This window comes from Podarcis pityusensis (genome assembly GCF_964106645.2).
Source record: "Podarcis pityusensis genome assembly, chromosome: 9".
Taxonomy (NCBI): domain Eukaryota; kingdom Metazoa; phylum Chordata; class Lepidosauria; order Squamata; family Lacertidae; genus Podarcis; species Podarcis pityusensis.
In genome coordinates, this window is record NC_138034.1 from 16,965,949 (window position 1) to 16,989,387 (window position 23,439).

Genomic DNA, 23,439 nt, shown 5'->3' on the forward strand with positions numbered 1-23,439 from the left:
CCTCCCTCCCTGCCTAACCCTGTAAGCCTAAAATACTTCACTAGGTAACACTGAAATTAGACAGGAGTTTGTTCCATATTTTCTTTCTCCCCTTAGCCACAGAGAGAGCAATTCCATGTCCCCAACCTTTGCTTTCTGAAAAATTCTTTGGTGTATTACTGCATAGCAGAGTGGTGTGACAAGGATAAAGAGATTAGACATGTTTTCATTTAACTCCTTCAGCTCAGAATTGGCAAAGGACAAAGGGTTTGCTTACAGTTATAAGAAAGCCTTCATTAAAAGGCCAGGCAGTTCAGACAAAAAAGGAAGCACATCCGTAAAATGGTTCTGCTGAATTTTTCCTTCGTAAGCACAGACAGAAGCAGTCATACATGGGCAGAGTCTGGGATGTAAGATGCAGAGCATAAATTCTATCTGCTAAAGACATTCACAAAAATTGCTAAAATTGCTGACAATGCTCGGAATAATGCGGACACTGCTAAACACGGTTGCAGCTCATTTGCCAACTGCACGGTTCTTGGATCATGATAGTTCGTCTAGGGTGGTTCAACTACTAGTATCCTTGAGAATAGATGGCTGCAATGGACTCCATGTGGGGCTGCCCTTGAACAGAATTCTGCAGAACGGGTGTTGTCAGACATTAGCCACTGACAACACAAAGCACCTTTGTATGCTACTGGTCTGTCTTCATAGTCCTACTGTTAGCATAGAGAGTTAACATTTACTTAAAAGATCACCTTATTCCTTACACCCCTGCCCAGTCTTTGTGATCCGCCACTGTGGCATGTCTGACGGAGCCTGGCACTGTTAAGACTATCTTCAACAAGAAATTGTGCATTTAGTGTGGTGGCCCCGAATCTCTTGATTTAGTGAAACCAAATTGGCATGATCTGCAATGAGTGTCAGGCACCAACTTAAGATTTGGTTATTTCAGCAAGCCTTCTTATGGAAATAAGTTATTGTTTTATAACCTCCTTAGATGAGCCATTTTTTATTTTTATTTTTTTGCATTTCTCTTTCTTTGATTTATTCTGCTTGGTTATTTTTGAGATTTTGTGCAACAACGAGATATATTTTGACCGAGTTTGCAGTCTAGAAATGGCCATTAACATAAGTCCGTGTGCAGATACTTGCAGATTTATGGATATATGTTCAACATTTGTTTTGTGTTTTCTTTTGTAGTTTGTTTTCTAAGTGTCATGTGTGTATGTGCTGTAATAATAAGTTAATAAAAAGCATTTACCCCAAAAAAGAAAAAGAAATGGCCATTAACAATCTTCTCACACCCAGTTCAGCATGGCATGGAAACTCTGGACAGTCAGGTTGCAATTTTAATGATGCTGAAGTCTGGTTGTTTATTATCCGTGGAGCTTGCTTCAAAATAAGCAAGGTTGCACTGCCATTGTATTTCAGCACTCATTCTTACTGTGTTTATTTTTCTCGAGTTGCACTGTTCCTTGATGGAGAACACGTTGTTGCAATTTTCCATCTCCTCAAATTCCCACTGTAATTTTTTAGTACACTTCCCTCCATCTTTCAGGAGTGCAGGAAGCTGCCTTATACCAAATCACATCCCTGACTGACTTAGGTGAATATCCCACAATCCCTAGCAGCGGCTCATTAGGGTTTCAAAGGGATATAGATCAGAATACTGAACCTGATGTGTTTTGCCCCTGAGCCTTGGCCCTTCTTTTGGTGCCAAACCAAAGCAGCATTTCCTTCCAATGCACAAACCAGCTTTTGGGGGTGGGATTTCCTCGCGATCAAAGCAGGGAAGAAAATAGCGAAATCCGCTCTTCATGCCAGCTGCTCTGAGCCCAATTGTTACCAGCACCCCCAGCTTTCACAACTTGCATATTTTTATTTTTAAAAAACTTGCAGTTCCTACACTGCTTCCAGCATTTTTGTTTCTCGTGTTTTTCCTTCCCTTCCACATTCCTGTAACTCTCAAATTCAGTTTATCCTTCTCGGCATGTCCAGGAGTATGGGCACGAAGCATTCTGATTTTCTAAGCCCCTAAACACACACACACACTTTAAGACATTTTGTTTGCTTGCTTCTCAAACACTTGGTTTGCATAGGTCAGGATTTCTGGAGTTGACTCCCTTTGCTTGCAAGCTAACCTGCCAACCTACCAACCTACCTTGATCCATCTGTAAGCATTTTAGGGATGCCGCTGGCATGCGAAGTAAGCATTCACCGCAGCTTCACATCCCAGCTCTTTTTGCACGCAGGGACTGTTCTCAGCTGCCATTTCACATCCCTCAAAATGCTTATGGATGGATCAAGGTCCCATGCACACCGCCTTTAAAGCGCTGGTCTTCAACTTGTTATAAGAATTTTAAGGTCTCAGATACGGAATAAATGCTCATAAATGCACACAGACCTAAATATATGAACCATGTGTCTGAAATAGCATGGGAGAGCAATCCTGAAGCCATTTTGACTCTCCCAATGACCTCAGATATTCCTCTGCAGTAAGTGGGGCAAATGGGGAAAGCCTTCCTATTGTCTTAAGGGTGTGTTTGTGTATGAATAGGGTGAGCTTGTGACCTGGACTCAGGAACTAAGTAATAAGAATGGTCAGGCTGCCCAGGTAATGCAGTCAGTGACCATTATCAGGCATCCTGGCAAACAGGATTTCTGCTGTAGGCCACCTCCTTCTGTGATGTATGTATGATGTTTTCGGGGGTAGCCTTGGGCTACAGGGCGGGCAATTTCAAAAGTCTATATAAGGGCTTGCACACCATTGTTCAGGGTTCTCTCCTCCCTGCTGTGTGTGGTGAGTGGGGACCCTGTTGCAACAGTTTCTTGGATAAAGATCAGGCTTACTAGCTGCTTTGCTTCTCAATATACTCTGGTTGGCCTCTATTACTTTCTCCTGCCGATAGGGAACCTACTTAAGGACTCTATACGGGCTCCGGAATACCCCATAAGGGAAAGGGAGCAGCTTTTCTTATAATAAACTGGTGGCTCAGGAGAAGCTACTAGTGTGTTGCGGCCTGATCCAATCTGGGTGACAGCAGGAACTCTGCCACTGTGCAAATGTAGGGTTAAAGGTTAAAAAGCGGATCTCAATTGTATATTTCGGTTAAAAGTGGGTCCTGGGTCTTAGAAGGTTGAAGATGCCTGCTTTAAAACACATTTATATCACTTTTGCGGTCATGGTTTACCCCAAAGAATCCTAGGATCCTGCTCAGCACAAATGACAGTTCCCTTGATTCTTTGAGGAGAAGGAATGCACACGGAATGTGCTTTCAATTTATGTTGTGGATTTGACTCCTGTTTCAGAGGAGGCAAACTTTCCCTTTCTTTCTTTTTGAACACCAACATTTTCAGTATACAGGAAGGTTTCTCCTGCCTTCTCCCTCCACCCATTCTTGTGTCCAAATACAACGTGGCCCTTTTAAAATCTATATTATTCTGCACCTTGACATAAGCCACCATGAGCTCTAATACTAGTGTAAATAGCAGTGAGTGTACTCAGTGTTAAGACCCAGACAAATACCCATATGTTCCTCTACAGGGTAGGAGCAAACTCCAAAGTCGCACGGTTAATGAGGCAAAACAAAGTTTCCTAAGACTCCAAAGTCCAAACTTGCAATTTTGCTGCTGCAGGAGGCAGTGAATATGATATGCTTCCCATTCGGTGAATATTTTTAAGATTCTTATTATATGGATAATTATTTTTTTAGTCTGGTGGGGGGTTGTTATGCTGAATTTAATTCCAGTCCCCCTTCCCTGTTTGTTAGTCTTATTCGTACCAAGAAACCATGCAAATCTTACAGAGTTAAGGGCAGCTTTGAGTACTATCTCTTCTGACACAATCATTTCCCTGCCAAGGCAGTCACTAAATCAAGCGCTAGGCTTATTATTTTTAAAATTGCTTCTGTTCCAGTTTGGAGCATAGGCCCACCGTCTCGCTCCCAGCACCCCAAGGAATAGCAAAAACAAGAGGTCCCCTTCAGGAAAAAGCATGCTGTACTTCAGTTCAAAGTAGTTCTTGACTAGCTATGGGGGTTTCTGATTTGTACTGCAAAAGCATTATGGAGAATAAGGTCTTACCTTAGGTTTGTTGGCAATTATGTTGGAATATTTTTAGTTGCTTAAATTGTAAATGAGTCCAAAGGCAAAACTATGCCTCCACATTCCATCAGGGATAGCTCAGTCAGTAGAGCATGAGACTCTTAATCTCAGGGCTGTGAGTTCGATCCCTGAATTTGGGAAAAAATTCCTGCATTGCAGGGGGTTGGACTAGATGACCCCTGCGGTCCCTTCCAGTTCAACAATTCTATTCGATTCTGTTTATTTTTCCTCTCTTATGTTGCCATCGGAGCAGTGAGGGGAAAGCAGGACAAAGTGGGCACTTCTGGTCTGTCTCAGTTTTCGGATGGGGTTCAGTCACAAATTCAGGTTGCACGGATATAGTTGGTTAGAAGTCTTGTGCAATAAATGTGCACTCCCCCCCCCAAAAAAAACCCAACCCCCAAATAACGGACCTTTTGCAATAAGGAGAGTGATAGGGAAATGCCCTGGAAAGGGTGGGAGAACATTTGCTTTGACGCCACACTATTTAAATCTGAACTAAATCGCCAACCATCTCCTTGAAAGTCAATCAAGACGAATGCTCAATAAAGAGTATCTTTGGGCCAGTGGGCAATCTGGGTGAATTATTGGTACATTATTGGTACAGCTCAGCAGCTGCAGACCTGATGGTTCTCTTGGATGGGAACCACTATATAAGTGGAAAACAATTTTTGCTTCTGTTTCTTAAAGCGAAAAGTGGGGACATGGGCATTAACCGTTCAGCTCTTTGAGCTGGTTTGTCTTTGCTTCCGTCAAATTGTTCAGCCTTCGCAGAGAAGTTCAGAAACTGTGGCATTTCAAAACATTTATGGAAACAAGTTATCCACTCTCCCATGGAAGTTGGAGCTAGATACAAATTAAGTAATACTGTACAGGAAAACTTCAGATTCTCTGCAATGGCAGAAAGCAAAGGCCTTCCAAGCTTTAGCCATTTTTTTTTTTTAATTTATAGGGAAAAAAATTATATACTGCAGTATCATTAAAGAATGCTCTAACTACCGCACGATTGCACTTATTTCACACGTTAGCAAGGTTATGCTTAAAATTCTACAAGGAAGGCTCAAGCAGTATGTGGACCAAGAACTCCCAGAAGTGCAAGCTGGATTTCGAAGGGGCAGAGGAACCAGAGACCAAATTGCAAACATGCGCTGGATTATGGAGAAAGCTAGAGAGTTCCAGAAAAACATCTACTCCTGCTTCACTGACTACGCAAAAGCCTTTGACTGTGTCGACCACAGCAAACTATGGCAAGTTCTTAAAGAAATGGGAGTGCCTGATCACCTCATCTGTCTCCTGAGAAATCTCTATGTGCGACAATAAGCTACAGTTAGAACTGAATACGGAACAACTGATTGGTTCAAAATTGGGAAATGAGTACAACAAGGCTGTATATTGTCTCCCTGTTTATTTAACTTATACGCAGAATTCATAATGCGAAAGGCTGGGCTGGATGAATCCCAAGACAGAATTAAGATTGCCGGAAGAAATATCAACAACCTCAGATATGCAGATGACACAACCTTGATAGCAGAAAGCGAGGAGGAATTAAAGAACCTTTTAATGAGGGTGAAAGAAGAGAGCACAAAATATGGTCTGAAGCTCAACATCATAAAAACTAAGATCATGGCCACTGGTCCCATCACCTCCTGGCAAATAGAAGGGGAAGTAATGGAGGCAGTGAGAGATTTTATTTTCTTGGGTTCCATGATCACTGCAGATGGTGACAGCAGTCACAAAATTAAAAGACGCCTGTTTCTTTGGGGAAAAGCAATGACAAACCTAGACAGCATCTTAAAAAGCAGAGACATCACCTTGCCGACAAAGGTCCATATAGTTAAAGCTATGGTTTTCCCAGTAGTGGTGTATGGGAGTGAGAGCTGGACCATAAAGAAGGCTGATCGCCGAAGAAATGATGCTTTTGAATTATGGTGCTGGAGGAGACTCTTGAGAGTCCCATGGACTGCAAGAAGATCAAACCTATCCATTCTGAAGGAAATCAGCCCTGAGTGCTCCAATACTTTGGCCACCTCAGGAGAAGAGAAGACTCCCTGGAAAAGACCCTGATGTTGGGAAAGATGGAGGGCACAAGGAGAAGGGGACGACAGAGGACGAGATGGCTATGAACATGAGTTTGACCAAACTGCGGGAGGCAGTAGAAGATAGGAGTGCCTGGCGTGCTCTGGTCCATAGGGTCGCTAAGAGTCGGACACAACTAAACGCCTAAACAACAACATCATTAAAATATAGCGGTTTACAACAACAGAAGCACATAAAACCAAACAATAACATTATAAAAAGCCAAAAATAAGTTAAGAGCAAAAGGAAATTAAAAACAAAAAATAAAAACGTGGTTTTGTGGAGAGACTATTCAAATGTGTACAGGCATGACTCAAATGGCTCATCGACCGCATTGACTAAGCAGGAGGAAAACAGAACCTATTCTCCATTTTGAAAGCATTTAAACCCCCTATTATTTGCCAAAGAATAATGGTGGGAGTTTACATGGGGAAATACCTTAGAAATGTATGCAATATATTTCAGCTGTCTTTTAAAGCACACTGGAAATCAGGGAAGCAGACAAGCCTTGGCATCTGACTCCAACCATTACAACCATAATTATTTGGAAAAATAACTCTTAAAAATAAAAAATAACGGTTAAAAATATATCATTACCCGTATTGAACCATTTAATTTCTCAGCCCTTTGCAATCACAGCAGAGTAGACCATGAAAGCAGCTTGTGGCAGACAGGTAGATGGGTCAACAGGCAACCAACTGCAAGTTTTGTGAGTGAGAAGCTACAGTGGCAAGTGGTCCCCAAATTACAATAGCGAATGTACAAAAATATTGCAGCTAAGTAGAAGAAGCACCAAACCCTACAAGAGAAGGAGCAGAATCCACAAATCATTGTGCTTCAGAGATTTCAATATATCCCAAGAATCAGAAGCGGCTTTTTACATGGATGGGGGGTACATGCTACGCTAGCTTACAGGTGAGTCAGTGCAGCTGACCGGGAGCAGGCAGGTCAGCATGGTGAAAAAGTGCCAGCGGGAGCACCAGATTGGCTCTGCAATGTGTTTGCACCATGCCAACTTCCTTGTCATCTGCCCCCTCCTGGGAAGCTATGCCAACCTACTTGCTGGGGAGCTAGCACAGTGGCTCTGCCCCTACCCGGCAAGAAGCCCCTTCCACAAGAAATGGGCATCTGCTATGAAGCAAACTACATCAGCTCTAAATGCAGATTCCGCAACCCATGTAAAAGAAACCTCAAGGTTAGATTACTGCAATGCGTTATATGTAGGGCTGCCTCTGAAGACGGTTCGGAAACTTCAGCTGGTGCAGAATTCAGCGGCCAGGTTGCTCACTGGAGCAAGATGGTTTGAGCATATTACACCAATCCCAGTCCAACTGCATGGGCTACCAATTAGTTACCTGACCCAATTCAATGTGCTGGTTTTGACCTATAAAGCCTTAAACGGCTCAAGACCGCAATACCTTAAGGACCGCCTCTTTCCATATGAACCTACCCGGACCCTGAGATCATCTTCTGAGGCTCTCCTTCATGTACCCCCTCCACAAGAGGTCTGGAGGGTAGCAACACGAGAACAGGCCTTCTCTGCAGTGCCCCCCCATCTGTGGAACGCTCTCCCCAGGGAAGTTTGCCTGGTGCCTTCATTAGACACCTTTAGGTGCAAAACGCTGCATTTTAACCAGGCAAACCTGGCTGATCCTATCAACATCCTATGCCCTTTTAAAATGTGTTTTTATGGGGGCGGCTATTGGGTTGTTGTTTTTATTTTTATTATGTATTTTGTGGTTTTACATCTTGATTTTATTCGGTGAACCGCCCTGAGACCCCTGGGTATTGGGTGGTATAGTATGTATGTATGTATGTATGTATGTATGTATGTATGTATGTATTGGGCTTGCAACCAGTTCAGAGTTCTTTGAGAAGGGGATATTTTATTGCACGACAGTAAGCATCCTTTTACAGGGCAATCCCAAACATGTCTGCTAAGAAGTAAACCCTATGGGACCAACTGGTCTTAATTCCAGGTAAGTGCTGATAGGGTTATTTCCGTGCTCCATACTCACTGGGAGCAAAGGGTTCTACCATGCAAGGCTCTAGAAGCTGTTCTAAGTGAGTGCTAACCTGAACTCAGCCCTTACTTACTCTACCCAGAGAACAGACCGGTGACCTGTGGGAGGGGAGAAGGAGATCGTTTCAAAGTGGGAGGAATCACAGAATCATAGAATCATGCAGTCAGAAGGGGTCACGAGGGCCTTAAGAGTCCAACCCCTTGCAATGGAGGACAGTCTCAGATATGTCCACTTGAAAAGAAATGGGTGGGGTGGCAGTGGTGGCTGATGCCGCTTGGCACTGGTGGGACAGAAGCCAGGGAGCCCAACGGTATGTGGAGCCAAGAGCTGATGATAGGTAGGAGCCAGCTAATTCTAGTTTTGTCCCCATCTTCTTCCCTGATAAGTACTACTTCCATCAACGGGTGTCTCTGAAAATTTTTACACATCACTTGGGAAGACAGACGAACTAATGCCAGTGTACTGGAAGAAGCAAAGATCACCAGTGTCGAAGCAATGATTCTTCAACATCCTCTTCGCTGGACTGGTCATGCTGTTCGGATGCCTGTTGATCGTCTTCCAAAGCAACTACTCTATTCCGAACTTAAAAATGGAAAGCGTAATGTTGGTGGTCAACAAAAGAGGTTTAAAGACTCTCTCGAGGCAAATCTAAAAAAATGTAGTATGAACACCGACAACTGGGAAACACAGGCATGCGAGCTTTTCAGTTAGAGAACAGCCTTTACTAAAGGTGTCATGGACTTTGAAGACGCTCAAACTCAAGACAAAAGGGAGAAATGAGCTAAGAGGAAGGCACCTTTGGCAAACCCTCACCGTGATCAACTCCCACCCAGAAACCTATGTCCCCACTGTGGAAGGACGTGTGAATCCAGAATTGGCCTCCACAGTCACTTACGGACTCGCTGTTAAGACCGTGTTTATGGAAGACTATCTTACTCCGCTATGAGGGATCACCAGAGAAGAAGAAGAAGTCTACAGGGCAACCCTAAGGAGGGAGTAGCTGGCAGGTTGCCCTGTTCTGGATTGGTTGTAGGTAAAAAGACAAGCTGGTAGGAGGATAGACTGAACTTGGAGGGCAGTGGCCTGCTTGCCCCAAAAAACTAGCCTCTACTGGGAGGAGTCTCCTACCCAGTTTGGAGCTCTAGAGGAGTCAGAAAGACCTGTTCTGAAAGAAGGCGTGCCATCTCCATGTGCTTCGGGATTCACTTTGCATTTCCCCACCCTCCAGCTTTGTTCTTTGCATTATGCGCCCTGGGCAGTTCATTTAGAGGCCACGAAACTGAAAACCAAGTGCGTTCTTTCACCCTGCTTGCACAATCCTCCTTCTCTGATGGGAATGGAAGTTTCCCTCCTAGTTTTCACTTCCTCCATGGTGCTATCATCATTGTTTTAAATTAGATTGCAAATTATATTTTGTAGTCAGTGTGTCAGATTGCCGTACTTTTTACAAAGGTGCCAAAAGTGTCTCGCTCACGCAGATTACACAAAACCTGGTGAAAGGGAACAAGACCTGGTTTATACAGACTCTGCTCTCCCCAACTGCTTTGCAGGATCCTCTATTGGCTCAAAGTAATACAAGCAAGCAGGTGGCGCTGTGGTCTCAACCACTGAGCCTCTTGGGCTTGCTGATCAGAATGTTGGTGGTTGAAAATCCCGCGATGGGGTGAGCTCCCGTTGCTCTGTCCCAGCTCCTGCCAACTTAGCAGTTCGAAAGCATGCCAGTGCAAGTAAATAAATAGGTACCACTGCAGCGGGAAGGTAAATGGTGTTTCCGTGCACGCTGACTTCCATCATGGTGTCCTGTTGCGCCAGAAGCGGTTTAGTCATGCTGACCACATGACCCGGAAAGCTGTCTGTGGATAAACACTGGCTCCCTCGGCCTGAAAGCGAGATGAGCGCTGCAATCCCATAGTCACCTTTGACTGGACTTAACTGTCCAAGTCCTTTAGCCAGTGTGGTGTAGTGGTTAAGAGCGGTGGACTCACAATCTGGTGAACCGGGTTCACGTCCCCGCTCCTCCACATGCAGCTGCTGGGTGACCTTGGGCTAGTCACACTTCTCTGAAGTCTCTCAGCCTCACTCACCTCACAGAGTGTTTGTTGTGGGGGAGGAAGGGAAAAGGAGATTGTTAGCCGCTTTGAGACTCCTTAGGGTAGTGATAAAGGGGGATATCAAATCCAAACTCTTCTTCTTTTTTTACCTTTTACAAGCAAGCTTAAAGCAGCATTGCTTGTGCATGTTGAAGAGCACTAACATTCCATTTTAGCTCCATGCACCTCTACGGTTTCTAAAGGAATGTTAGTTCTTTACATTATAACTTAGGACTCAGAGCCGATTTGGCAAGGTGAGCTTCTGCTGGAATGCTGTCAGGTTTGGTAAATAGGATCTAGACCCGCCTACCTCCGGCTTGCAATTACAACTGAAAGGGGAGAGATTTAAGGGGTTTGTTATCTGATGGTTGCATTGTAGCTCGAGAACAGGGCAGCTGGGAGGAATTTATCGGTTTTCTCCTGCCTCCAGCAGAGGCAGGACAATTCCAGCAGAACATGCCACCCACCCAGCCAGATCAAAGGTAAAATGAAAGATGTAGAACCTTTCCCGACCACAGGACTGAAGTAAGGGGAGATGGGTAGGAGAAGGAGACACACAGATTATTTGGCTCTTTGGAAGTCTGGATGAACAGAAGCTCTGTTTAATAGACCAGCCATAGATCGTTGCAAGTCCATTACTAATGACATACAAATAAAGCTGTTTAAAATACAAAACGAGACTGATAAAATGCTTGCAGAATAATAGCTAATCACTACAGGTGGGGTGATTTCAGTCTTGTAGGGTCTAGTTATTTTCTAGTATCCCATGATCCACCAATGAGATTTGATTTTACCAAAAAAAACTCCAAAACAAAACCCACAGGATCTCTAAATTGTTTTAAGGCATAACTCACATATATTAAGTGATCCTGGGTCTCCCCTCTTACAGAAGAAAATAAGAAAGGTCTTGCTTAGCAAATTGTTAGTAAAAATGCCAGCAATCTTTGATCATTGACTGAGAATTGGCCAATGATCTGTCTTTCAACCAACCCTGACCAACCCAATCTATCAGTAAGCTTCCACCTTACTGATAGTTTTATTACTTCTCAGTTTTATTTGTATGAAGGATGTGTGATATGATTATTTATTATATGGTATGATGATGATGATTGCAGTATATCTCCCTGGAATCCATCAGCATGAAAAATGGCTTAGAATTGTTACACAAATAAACATGATAGGGCACTATCAATTAAGATAATCAAGAAAACTGAATGAGAGAGCTTACTGTACTCTTATAAAAACTACGTCCAGATCTTAGAATGTCTGTTGTCCTTGCAATTAGTAAGAAGCTAGTGTGCTTGTTTGAAGATGTTGTGTCACCCAAACCCCTTTAGGTTCCAGCTACACAAAGCTGACTTTATCTTGACAAAGATACTGAGAAGATGTGTTTGATTTTGGCAAGAGCTAGGTGTACCATGAACCATGTTATTATGGAAGAGGAGAAAGTCTAAGGGGAAAGAAATTCTTAAGAGAGTCCTTTTGACTGGAAACAAATATAAGGACCGTCCCTCTTCCCATGTTATATAGGGAAAAATACGGAGCAAGCATCTAAATACAAAGATACTGACTCTTATGATATAAAATACAAGCATAAATTATGTCAGAAAGGCCATTCATGAGCTCCTGAATGACTTGTCAGACTTATAGCCTGAATGAAGGGTGCTTAAGCCTCACTGAGCATAGGGGATTTATTCCCTAATATGTGTCTTTAGGATTCCAGGCTTATTGCTACATAAAAATCACATATTGATAATGCTGTAACTGGAGGAAAGCTTTCAGCACAGAGGGGGAGGCGCAACCCACTAATAAAACATATTTTAATCAAATTAAGTCGCATTGATTTCATTTTAATATGCAGTACAATTCTGCCCACGCTCATGAGATGTTCCACTATGTTCATTGGGGTCTTATCCCAGAAACATGTGAGCCTAACCATGTCTTACTTGAAATGACTACTGATTTCAGCCTTAGTATGATAAAAACCACATCTTTTATAATGACAGGCTGAAAATGATTAATGGGTTTGCAGCACTATGCTAGGGTGGTATACATTTGACCATGTGATACTGGAAAACCCAAAGCCAATAAAATAACCTCGTATGAATATACCTTAACAGCTACAACGTGGCTTCCTATGATTGCTCAGGTCATGGTAGAACAAACCCTTAGGTGAATCTGCTGTTGAAATCATTGCCTGGAAAGAGGGGGTCACAGGTATTGTCTCTACAACTTGCCAGAGTATGGAAAAACATATGCAAGAATACATTGCAAGAAGCCCAGATGAATAAAACAAGTGTATCTTCCATCAGATTTTTATCTATTAGGTATTGGGGGAGAGAGGTCACGCCATTAAAAAATGGGTTTTTAAGCAAAAATACTTTTCGGAGGAGAAGCAGTAGCTGTTTTTGCAGCAGTGCTTTGTGAAACACAATTTAGAAAACCCCAAAGGACACACTGTCCTTTTTGCACGGGACACAGAAATCAAGGCATCTCATTCTGCATGCCATTTTTCAAACACATGATGTTGCTCTTGGGGTGACCGGGCTCCTTTCCAAGGACCCGGCCTCACACCAGAAGGTCACAGAGATGCACGCAAAACTTCTTGTAAAGAAATTCGCCAGGCATATGCTCCACAAAATGGGCTCAATCCAAAGACAGACAGTCCCCAAGTCATATTGAGGTGGTGAAACAATCGCACGCAGAAGCTTTCACAAGTGGACACTTAACCAGAATCCAATCGGCCTTAGTCAACAGCACCCTGTCCAAATCGAAATGAATGCATGACTTTTGTAATGTTTTGATCACAAGTGAAAAGTGCAATGGGTTGAAATCACACAATGATGGTAGATTGGGCTGCTGCTACCACCTCTGTGTTAACTTGTATGGAAAATACGAGTGTGTGGGGGGAATTACAAACACACAGGAACATTTCCTTCTCCATTTATATTTAGACAGCGTTTTCATTTTGCCCATAAAGCTCTCCCAGGAAAGGGGGGGGAGTATAAGAAACAGCATATTTCTGCTCTTATCTTGTTTTCCTCTCCCACAGTGTAAGCTGTATTCTGTTTTTAAGTTTCTGCTTAAACCGCGCATGATCTTTCCACCCTTGCAGTCTGGCACCTGTATCCCACACTTGCATACAGAGGGAAAAGAAGGTTGCAAAAACTCGGGAAATCACAGGACTCATAACAGCAGAACGACTTGCTACATATTTGTTGCAACAGACCAAATAGTTTTCTTTCCCCCTTGAAATCAAGTAAGCTCAATGCTGGTCTCCTTCTCTTTAAAACAAAAAAAGGGCACTTGCTGTGCAACTGTCCAAGATAACTTGAAAGAAGGGGGGGAAAGCAGGAAAGCTCACTCTGCTATGAGATCCAAAACATTCCTAGAGCCAACATATCTGTACAGAAACACGACTTAGATGACCTCAATTAACAGATGGGGTAGAATTAAGGGCATGTTTTGAGATGAAATAATGCTCATTATCTAGATTTTATCATTGTGTTGCCTTCCTCCTGTTTTAGGATTTTAATTCAGGAAACTGGAAATAAACGATACAATTCATCTACATAAGGATAGCCCAGATCCTACCCTGGTCACACTGGAGTCTTTGGGATTTTATAGGACCATCCTATAAATATTTACTTGGTAATAAGCTTGCATAATATGGAAGCTTATAATACTGTGCAGGATTGCAGCCAAAGTCACTTCTAACCAAATGGATCAGTCAGAGCAAGCCCGCTGGTAATAAAAAATAAAAAATCCACTCCCCCCCTTTAAAATCACAGTGCAGTACTAATAACCACATTTACTCACATGCAGTCCTGTTGAATTCAATGGGGCATAATCGCAGCCAAGCTGGGTTTAGGATCTCAGATAAGCTTCAAGGCTATTTTGTTCTATGAAACACGCTGCTAAGTCTTTTGTTAACCCTGAGAAAGGATATTAATTATCTTGTTAACATACCAAGCATTACTTTATTTTCAGTGTTGATTTAATATCGGGGTTTAGTACTGATCTAAAGGGATTTGTTTCTTTGTTTGTTTGGGCTGCCATACATCCGGATTTTCCCGGACATTTACCAAGATTTCAAAGGTGCAATTGACGTCCGGGGTGACTTTGCGGCGCTTTGTCCTGGATCTCAGGCAAGCCAATCAGAAAATTGTGAGTTTTCCTTAAAAATGTATATAATAATCTCAACAATTTGGGGGGTGTTTTTCTTCTTATAATACAATGCTATAGATACATTGTCATTCAGATCTAATTTAGGGTTGCTACTCGTCCAAACTTTGGGCATTATTGTTAAAAAAAATAAATCTCAGCAACTTTGGTGTTTGTCTAAAAGAAGCTTGACAATTTTGATGGTTTCCAAAAAAAATTAAAAACCTCAACCATTTTGGGGGTGTCCTGGTTTTTACTTTTTGAGCTACAGCAACCCTTTATTCATCAGGAGGGCACAAAGGTGGGTTTATTCACTTAGGAATTCTTAAAGTTTGAGTCGAGCAGGTCAGCCGATTCTTCTCTTAAAACAAAAGAAAGAACATGACCTTACCTTGTCTCTCTCTCTCTCTCTCTCTCTCTCTCTCTCTCTCTCACACACACACACACACACACACACACCAAGAAAGAAAAAAGAAAAAGTAGTTTACCATCCCAATAACATAGCTTAAGAAGCAGACTAACGGAACATGCAGAGCTTGCAAGTATGGCATCGAAAATAAGAAATCAAGTTGACAAGCTGACGAGTAGGGAATACCTTGCAGAAATTTGATCTCGGATATAAATTCCAGGTAGACAATACCTTGTGACCAGCAGCTGATAATATTAAACTTATGGGAACATGGGAAATAAGGGGAAGGAATTAAGGTATATGCAGCTAAGCAAGAAGTCCAAAGAGCTGTCAGGGAAGGCTGTCCTGGAAATCTCAAAGAACAGCTGCAGAAGAATGCAAAACTGGAAACTTAAAAATAAAAGAATGGAAAGCGTAGTTTGATGAGAAGACAGGAGCCTCAAAGCCCACACAACGGCACCAATAAGTCTGCCTACCTGGATGGAAAGTCAGCTTAGCAGCCTTTGCAGGAATCCGGAAAATCTGGACAGCGAGTTAATGCATCTTTTTGCATTTGCAGGTGTGTTGGCCTGTTCAGACGAGAAGTGTTGAGATACCACTCGCCTCGTCCTTTGGCAATTTTCTGGAGACTGGAAAGGCGAAAAAGTTGCAATGAGCCAACCCAAAAAGAAGTAAAAACCCTCCCTTCTCATGGGCCTGAAAGACGCATTCCAGAAAGGCGAAAAGGAGCGCTAATCGGTTAGACCAAATTCCTGACTGGGCATAAAGCCTTAAAGTTAAGCTATTCCGCTTCCAGAACTTAAGTCTTCTGCCTCTTTTGCTGAAGCTGTGGGAAATGTCGGTCTCAGGCCTTCCCCGCCCCAACAGTTCCCTTTCTTCACAGTAGCGAGGTTGTCTCTTGTCTACTCCCAGCCTTCAAACTCACCAAACCAGATTCCCCCCCCCCCCCTAACAACAACTTCCCATAAATCTGAACTGAAATTTTATCCTGTTCGGCTAGCTGCCCGAAGGCCAGTTTATCGTCCTTGCTGTTTCAGCAAGGTAGATAACTGTGCACTAGGGCTGCTAGGCATCCCTATTTTCCAGGACAAATCCCCAAAAACAGCATCCCAGACGATTTCCCCAGCATCCTGGGAAAGCAGCAATTGTGCCAAAAAGGCCAGAAGAAGAAGTAGAAAAGCTCTGTAACTAGAAAACCTTTGTACTAAAGGTTTGGGGGTTGTCTAAAAAAACTCTGGGGGTTTCCCTTAATAATAAAAATAAATAAATAGATGAAATAAAACTTGGACCATAGAAGAACACACCAGAATACTAAGGGCATGTTCTGAGGATCTTTTCCACATGGCCTTGCTTCCATGAGAGGTTTCCCCAACCTGGTGCACTCCAGATATTTTGGACCACAGTTCCCATCATCCCTGACCATTGCATGGGCAATTCGGTGTGTGGCAATTGGTGGAAAATATTGGTCTATGTATGCCTTAGCTGTTTAAAACACAGTGAGGTCATTGCTCCCCTCGCTGTGTTTCTCATTGCCTTTTTTTATTTCCTGTACGCACCAGAGAGGGGGTGAGGATGTCTTTACTAGGACTGCCATACGTCCGGATTTCCCTGGACATTACTGGGATTTTAAAGGTGGAATTGACATCCAGGGGAGGGGCGGATTTCCAAAAGGTGTTGCTCCTTAAAAGAGCTTGACAACTTTGGGGGTCTCCTAAAAGAAGCTTGACAACTTTCAGGGTGTCTTGGTTTTTGAAATATGGCAACCCTGATTGCGACAATTTCATGCCACTTTTCGCATTCTGGAAAATCACAAATGCAGGTTAGACCTCAGACCGTAGCAAAGGCGTATAGGTTATTCAATGTAAGGGTAAAACTACACAAGACAGTAAAGAGTTGCTAGCACATAACATCCACCAATTCTGGTTTGTTTGTTTGTTTGTTTGTTTGTTTGTTTTGCAAAGGAATGATTATTCCAGTATTACTACCACCCAGTGCCATTTTATAATTCAAATCAGGGGAAATAAATACAGTAAATGGACAAAAGTACAAAGATTCACCAAATATTTAGGGCTATGTGTAACCCTGCATACCCCCAGAAAAAAGCACTGCTGCTACCACCCCTTTGTTCTAGATGGAGATTCTACTCCTCTATCAGGCAGTGAAAAGGTTAGCAAATGATGTGTAGAATCTCAATCAGGAAGATCTTTTGTTACTGTATAGTCATCTGAAAGCTCACCCACCTACCCCAAAGAAGAATACTGGGAACTGCATTTGATCCCTGGCCAGAGCTATAATTCCCAGCACCCCTGAACTATGGTTCCCAGTGTGTGTGTATGTGTACATATATATATATATATTTGGGGGGTGCACTGCACTGGGGATGTGTGAAGCAGGTACAGTAGTTAAATAGTCTAGTCCGTGTAGAAAAATCTCCGGGAAAATCCAGACGTAATGGCATCTTTTCTCCCCTTGCGATTTTGCTGAAGCAAGTTCAACAACTTTTCTGTATAGATTTTCACTGTTTGAAATATGGCCATAGATAGTTCAATGGGAACTGCTGCCAGCCTAGGAGCCAAGCTCCCCCTATAAAATTTTTTTTGGGGGGTTGAATTTTTTATTTTATTCAATCCTGATTTCAAGGATTGTTGACAAGCTCACTTTATGCACGGGTGGTGCTGTGGTCTAAACCACTGAGCCTCTTGGGCTTGCTGATCAGAAGGTTGATGGTTCAAATCCCCGTGACAGGGTGAGCTCCCGTTGCTCTTTCCCAGCTCCTGCCAACCTAGCAGTTTGAAAGCACACCAGTGCAAGTAGATAAATAGGTACCGCTGTGCGGGAAGGTAAACAGCTTTTCCATGCGCTTTGGCTTCTGTCACAGTGTTCCGTCGCACCAGAATTGGTTTAGTCATGCTGGCCACATGACCCGGAAATCTGTCTGTGGACAAACGCCAGCTCCGTCAGCCTGAAAGCAAGATGAGCGCTGCAACCCCATGGTCACCTTTGACTGGACTTAACCGTCCAGGGGTCCTTTACCTTTACCTTTTTACCTATGCAATCTGGAGTACCCACCCTTAGAATGTCATGAATTCCATCGCGGGAGGGGGGAATGATTCTGTTGTACTCACCTGGTGTTATAGCACACCTGAAGTCGTTGATACCATTGGAGGTTGGAGCAGAGATTGTGACAATTTGATTGTTTCTGTCCACTTTCAACCGTTTATCTGGCTAAATAAAACTAAAAATGCACCCCACCCCTCAGTCTAAAGCTACTTCCAGTTTTTGGAAAAGAAACAAAAAGGGAAACTAATTGAGAAACAATAAGTAAGTCCTTCTGATCTCTCTTGACAGTTGCTTGGAGCCCTCCAAACAAAACACTGAGGGTTATAGAAATCCAGGTATACGCCATCCATCTGACATTACACACACACACAACCCGCTGTTTTGAGGCGAATCTGACCTGATGAGTTTGTGCAAAGCACAAAATCTCATCCTGCCCTGTGCATCTCGTTCGACAGAATCCGTGACTCAAAACCAACGCTGCTGCAGAAGAGGAAGCAGCCACCATCAGAAATATTTCTGAAAGCAGTAATTCCTGCTTGCGTTATTATGCAACGGAGGTCAGGGCCGGGGGGAGGGAGAAATGCTACGGCGTCATTCTTTTGAATGACTGGTTCTGGTTCTTTTTTCTAAAAGAATGTTTAGGGGTACAGTACTCTCATTTTGACTCAAGAAAATCACCATTTTATAGTTCAAATCGGGGAAAATAAATGGACAAAAGTACAAAGATTCACAAACTGTTTAGGGGTATGCGTACCCCTGTGTACCCTCAGAAAAAAAGCATTGTTTGGTTCTATCAGTGGGGACCAATAGGGCAACTTTTCAGTGTCTTCTAGGGTTGCCATATTCCCCAAAGGGAAAATCCAGACAAAATTGTTGTGCTTTTTTTTTTGGTCTAAAAGTTGTTGAGCTTTTTTGAGGGAACAGTTCCCCCCAAAAAATCATTTTGGGACTTTGGGATTTTTAAAATAAAAAAATCACCCTACTTGCCATACGTCCGAGGTTTTCCCAGACGTTTTGCCGAAAATCCACCCGGACGCCCTTTTGCTGGCTGATTTCAGGACATGTCCAGGAGACCCAGACATACGGCATGCAAGTTTGGCTGTGCCTATGGGGATCTCGGGCTCTCTGCCTACCCGCTTTGAACAGCAAGCTGCTTTTGAAAGTCCCCTAAATTTTGGGAGAACTTTGCCATGTGATCTGGTAAGGGAAGGAGGAAACAGCCTTAGGAAGAGGCAGCTCATTCAGTTGGAGCCTTAGTCTCCCCCCCATGCTGCCTCCTTTCCCGATCTGAAATTGTAAGAATATCATCATCATCAATGATGATGTTGCAATTATTATTATTATTACTATTATTATTATTATTATACTCCACAGTTAGTTGTACAGATTCCTTATGAATACAGGAGAATCATAGAATTGTAGAGTTGGAAAGAATCGTAAGGATCATCTATTCCAACCCCCGTCAAAGCAGGAAACTTTTGCCCAACATGGGTCTCGAACTCACTACCCTGAGAATAACGGTCTTGTGCTCTGCTGAGTGAGCTATCCCAGGTGGCATAGGATTGTACTGTATGGTACTTTGGAGCGTTCAAGGACTTTCACATATATTACTATAGTAATCCCTACAACAAATTCATGAGATTGTATTTACCTGGGAATAATCCGCAGTGAATTTTTGAGTGAGCAGAGATTACATAAAATTGCTTTATCATTTGTATGAGCGCAGGGGCCTGTGTGCTATGCTCAAAATTTCTGTAGTTTGCATACACATATGCCTGGATAACTGTCATGGCTCCCCCCCCCCCAAGAATCCTGGGAACTGTAGTTTGTGAGAGGGGTTCAAGAGATCTTTAGACTCTTGTCCAGAGCTACTGCTCCTTGAGGAGAAGGCATAGCTGTTGAACCAGTTTAAGTCTGTAATGCAGATAAGCCCCTGGTAGTTTGCAGATTACAACATTTCTCTCTGTGAAAGATGAGAAATCAGAGAATTAAGTTTTCAGCAAGGGCACATTTGTGCAACAATGAAGAGGTCTGAAGCAACCCTTGCCTTCCTTACTCTTTTCTATTTTTTGACTTGGAATAGCATTGAAACGCTTTGGATTTGATATATTTTCGGTAAGGACAGAGGTAGCCAAAGTGAAACCAAGATTCATGTACAAAACTGAAGAAACCACTTATTGATTAATAACAAATTGTTGGAATACCAACTAGCAATAATAACTATTATTTGGGCTAGGAGGACATCAAGGATTTTCCCTAACATCTAGTTTCTCTGAACTGATGGCAGATTTGAGTACAAATTAATATAAAGTCATATTTCCTCCATTGTATTTGGAACATGTTTTCATTTCAGTTTGAGATTTAGGAATAGCCATTCTGCAATCTGCCTGGTTACACTTAAGCAATGTTCATACTTTTTTTTCTAATGGAAACCCCTCCGTCCCTCCCGCAATCATTTTCAGACTGATGCAGGAGACTTTGTGCACCAGAAATATCCATTGACTTCTATGGAGGAGGTGGCTTCTGAGTGCATTCGTTTTCAGGTGTGCAGCAGCCTGCTAATGAAATCCACAGAGAAGCACATTCAGAAATCTGACCAGTTCAAAGGGGGAAATGGGCATTTCGTGCTCCTCTGTGTTTGGCAGCTCCTCCTGAGTAATATCTTCCATTAGGGAAGTGAAACTGAGACTGAGTGCGACGGAAGCATTTGAGCAGGAAATTGTAGACTTAGGTGGCAGCCTAGGGGTCCTGGTTTGGGGAACACACATGGGATTCTGAGAAAGCGTTTGGGTGGAGAAGGAAGATGGTGCCACAAAAACATGAATCCAAGGCATAGGTCCTCCTCAGGGCAAAATGAGGCTTTATTTCACCCGGGTCAAAGACCCATTTTGGCACAAACCTGCGCAGGCTGGGAGCCTCAATGGAGCCCCTCTGGAGACTTCACCTGGGGCAAAAGAAACCCCAGCTAGCCCCACTCCCTAGCTACAGCTCTGGGTCCTCCCGATTTTTACACTAGGCTTCTCCCAGGCTCCGATCATAGATCACATCTGACCTCACCTTAGCCATTTGCTCATTCAAATGCTATGAGGTATGCCTTGATGTTGGCTGCAGGTCTTCTTCTTCTTTGGTGATCCCTCGTAGCCAAGTAAGATTGTCTTCCATGAACACGGTCTTAAGAGTGAGTCTGTACGTGACTGTGGGGGCCAATTCTGGATCCACACGTTCTTCCACAGTGGGGACATAGGTTTCCGGGCAGGAGTTGATCATGGTAAGCATTTGCCAAGTGTGTCTTCCTCTTAGCACGTTTCTCCCTTTTGTCCTCAGTTCTAGCGTCTTCAAAGCCCATGACACCTTTGGTAAAGGCTGTTCTCCAGTTGGAGCACTCTCAGGAAGGTGTTTCCCAGTTGTTGGTGCTTATGTTACATTTTTTAAGATTTGCCTTGAGAGAGTCCTTAAACCTCTTTTGTTGACCACCAGCATTATGATTTCCATTTTTAAGTTCGGAATAGAGTAGTTGCGTTGGAAGACGATCATCAGGCATCCAAACAACATGACCAGTCCAAGATTCCCAAGCCCTCTGCTGTTGCTTTTCTAAATGTCACCCTGTTTGGATGAGACAGGGCACAGGCCTTGCACTTGGGGCAAGCACAACTCTCTGTGGCTTCCCTATAAGGAGATGGGCATTTCCCAAATCAATTTTTTCTGTGTATCGCCAAAGGCCTTTACAATGGACGACAGGGAATAAAAGGAGACTTTAATCCAAAATCGTAACCTGCATCAGTTTGCAACATAAAAAGAAATGCACAACATTAAGGCTTAAATTCGGAGTGCAATCACATAGCTGGAACAGTGCTTCCGGGCTGCCAGCGCAAATGCATTGCTGCCATTTCATGCCCTGGTTTGGCCGCTCACAACAGCCCAGTTGCTTGGACAGAATGTTCCGGGAAACTGTTTGCTAAAAGAAGGAAGTAAAAAAAAAGATAAAAGAGAGGGGGTTGCTCAGCTACCTCATATTTACAGGTAAAGCAGCCTCGCCTTGCCTTGAAAACTGTAAGAATGTGACCGTCCTCAAAGTTTTAATACAATCTTTGGCACATTTTCTACCCCACCCATATGAAACTGTAACCTCTAGGTACAGTTAGAGGGCATGTCTCTGTAATCATGTCAGCTCCAGGTAAGCAGTTTAGAAATGTCAGAGATAAACCGGTTCTTATATTAGGCGGAGCTATTCAAGAGAACCTTGGTAACACCAATAACAAGCCTCTAATTATGATGTTGCTCTAATGCAATGCAATAAAACAAAAACATTACAAGACCTATAAAACTTGCCCAATTATTCTCCTTGCGAGCTGCAAATTGTAAAAATAAGAAGCTGTAAGGAAACAGGCTCTTTAGCCTCAGCTTGGCGGCTAGAACATCTTTTTTCTGTGCAGAAGGTCTCAGGTTCAAACTGCAGCATCTCCAGGCAGGCTGGATGAGAACCTGGTCTGAAATCCTGGACAGATGCTGCCAGGCAGTCAGTGCAGACAGCACTGAGCTGAAATCCAGCATCGCCTGAGCTCTGTGAGTGCAGTTTTCTCTCGATTGAAGCGCAGAGTGTTTGAGGACCGGGACATTCGCAGGGAAACCAAATGCTTGTTCACAAAGCTATCGCACTACCAACTTGCTGTACGCTTCTGAAACATGGACCACTTATAAACACCATCTCCAACTCCACGAAAGATTACATCAACAGTGTCTCCGAAAAATTTTATACATCACTTGGGAAGACACTTGGCAAACTAATGCCAGTGTACTGGAAGAAGCAAATATCACCAGTGTCAAAGCAATAATTCCTCAACATCAAATTTGTTGGACTGGTCATGCTGTTCAGACGCCTGATGATCGTCTTCCAAAGCAACCACCCTATTCCCAGCTTAAAAATAGAAAGCATAATGCTGGTGATCAACAAAAGAGGTTTAAAGACTCTCTCAAGGCAAATCTAAAAAAAAAGTAGTATAAACACCAACAACTGGAAAACACCGGCCTGCGAGTGCTCTAATTGGAGAACACCTTTTACCAAAGGTGTCATGGGCTTTGAAGACATTCGAACTCAGGACAAAAGGGAGAAACAAGCTAAGAGGAAAGCATGTTTGGCAAACCCTCACCAGGATCAGCTCCCGCCTGGAAGCCTATGTCCCCACTGTGGAAGGACGTGTGCATCCACAATTGGTCTCCACAGTCACTTACGGACTCACTTTTAAAACTGTGCTTATGGAAGACAATCTTATTTGGCTACGAGTGATCACCAAAGAAGAAGGAGTAGGACAATGGCCCACCCTAGCAGAAGGCAGTTTCTTCTGTTGCTGTCTTAACATTCTAAACATGACGCCAATTTTGATTTACGTCCAAGGATCCACTGAGCCAACAACTTGCCTTTACCTGTCATTAAATAAGGAGAGATTAACAGAGGAAGGAGCCTCCCGATTTTCCAGGGACAGTCCTGAATTTACAGAAGCTGCTCCCATTTCTGATTTGATCCAAGAATTTC

General features: G+C 43.2%; 1 protein-coding gene and 1 long non-coding RNA gene across 5 annotated transcripts in view; one reads left to right on the plus strand and one right to left on the minus strand.

The window, feature by feature from the left end:
- Positions 1-15,462, minus strand: part of RBM47 (RNA binding motif protein 47) — an 87,414-nt gene extending 71,952 nt beyond the window's left edge. For 2 of the 4 annotated variants that reach the window (XM_081020011.1, XM_081020019.1), the window contains exons 1-2: positions 15,326-15,462; positions 14,096-14,211 (exon numbers count right to left, since the gene is read on the minus strand). The gene's annotated coding sequence lies outside the window, so the exon portion shown is untranslated. Of the gene's footprint in view, positions 1-10,171; positions 14,058-14,095; positions 14,212-15,325 lie in introns of those variants that run through there. The other 2 variants (XM_081020010.1, XM_081020014.1) reach the window with 2 other exon arrangements.
- LOC308484957 lies at positions 3,585-15,633 on the plus strand. The gene is made up of 2 exons (XR_013990232.1): positions 3,585-3,649; positions 15,409-15,633. It is a non-coding gene; the product is annotated as an uncharacterized lncRNA (long non-coding RNA).
- The last annotated feature ends 7,806 nt before the right edge of the window (positions 15,634-23,439 follow it).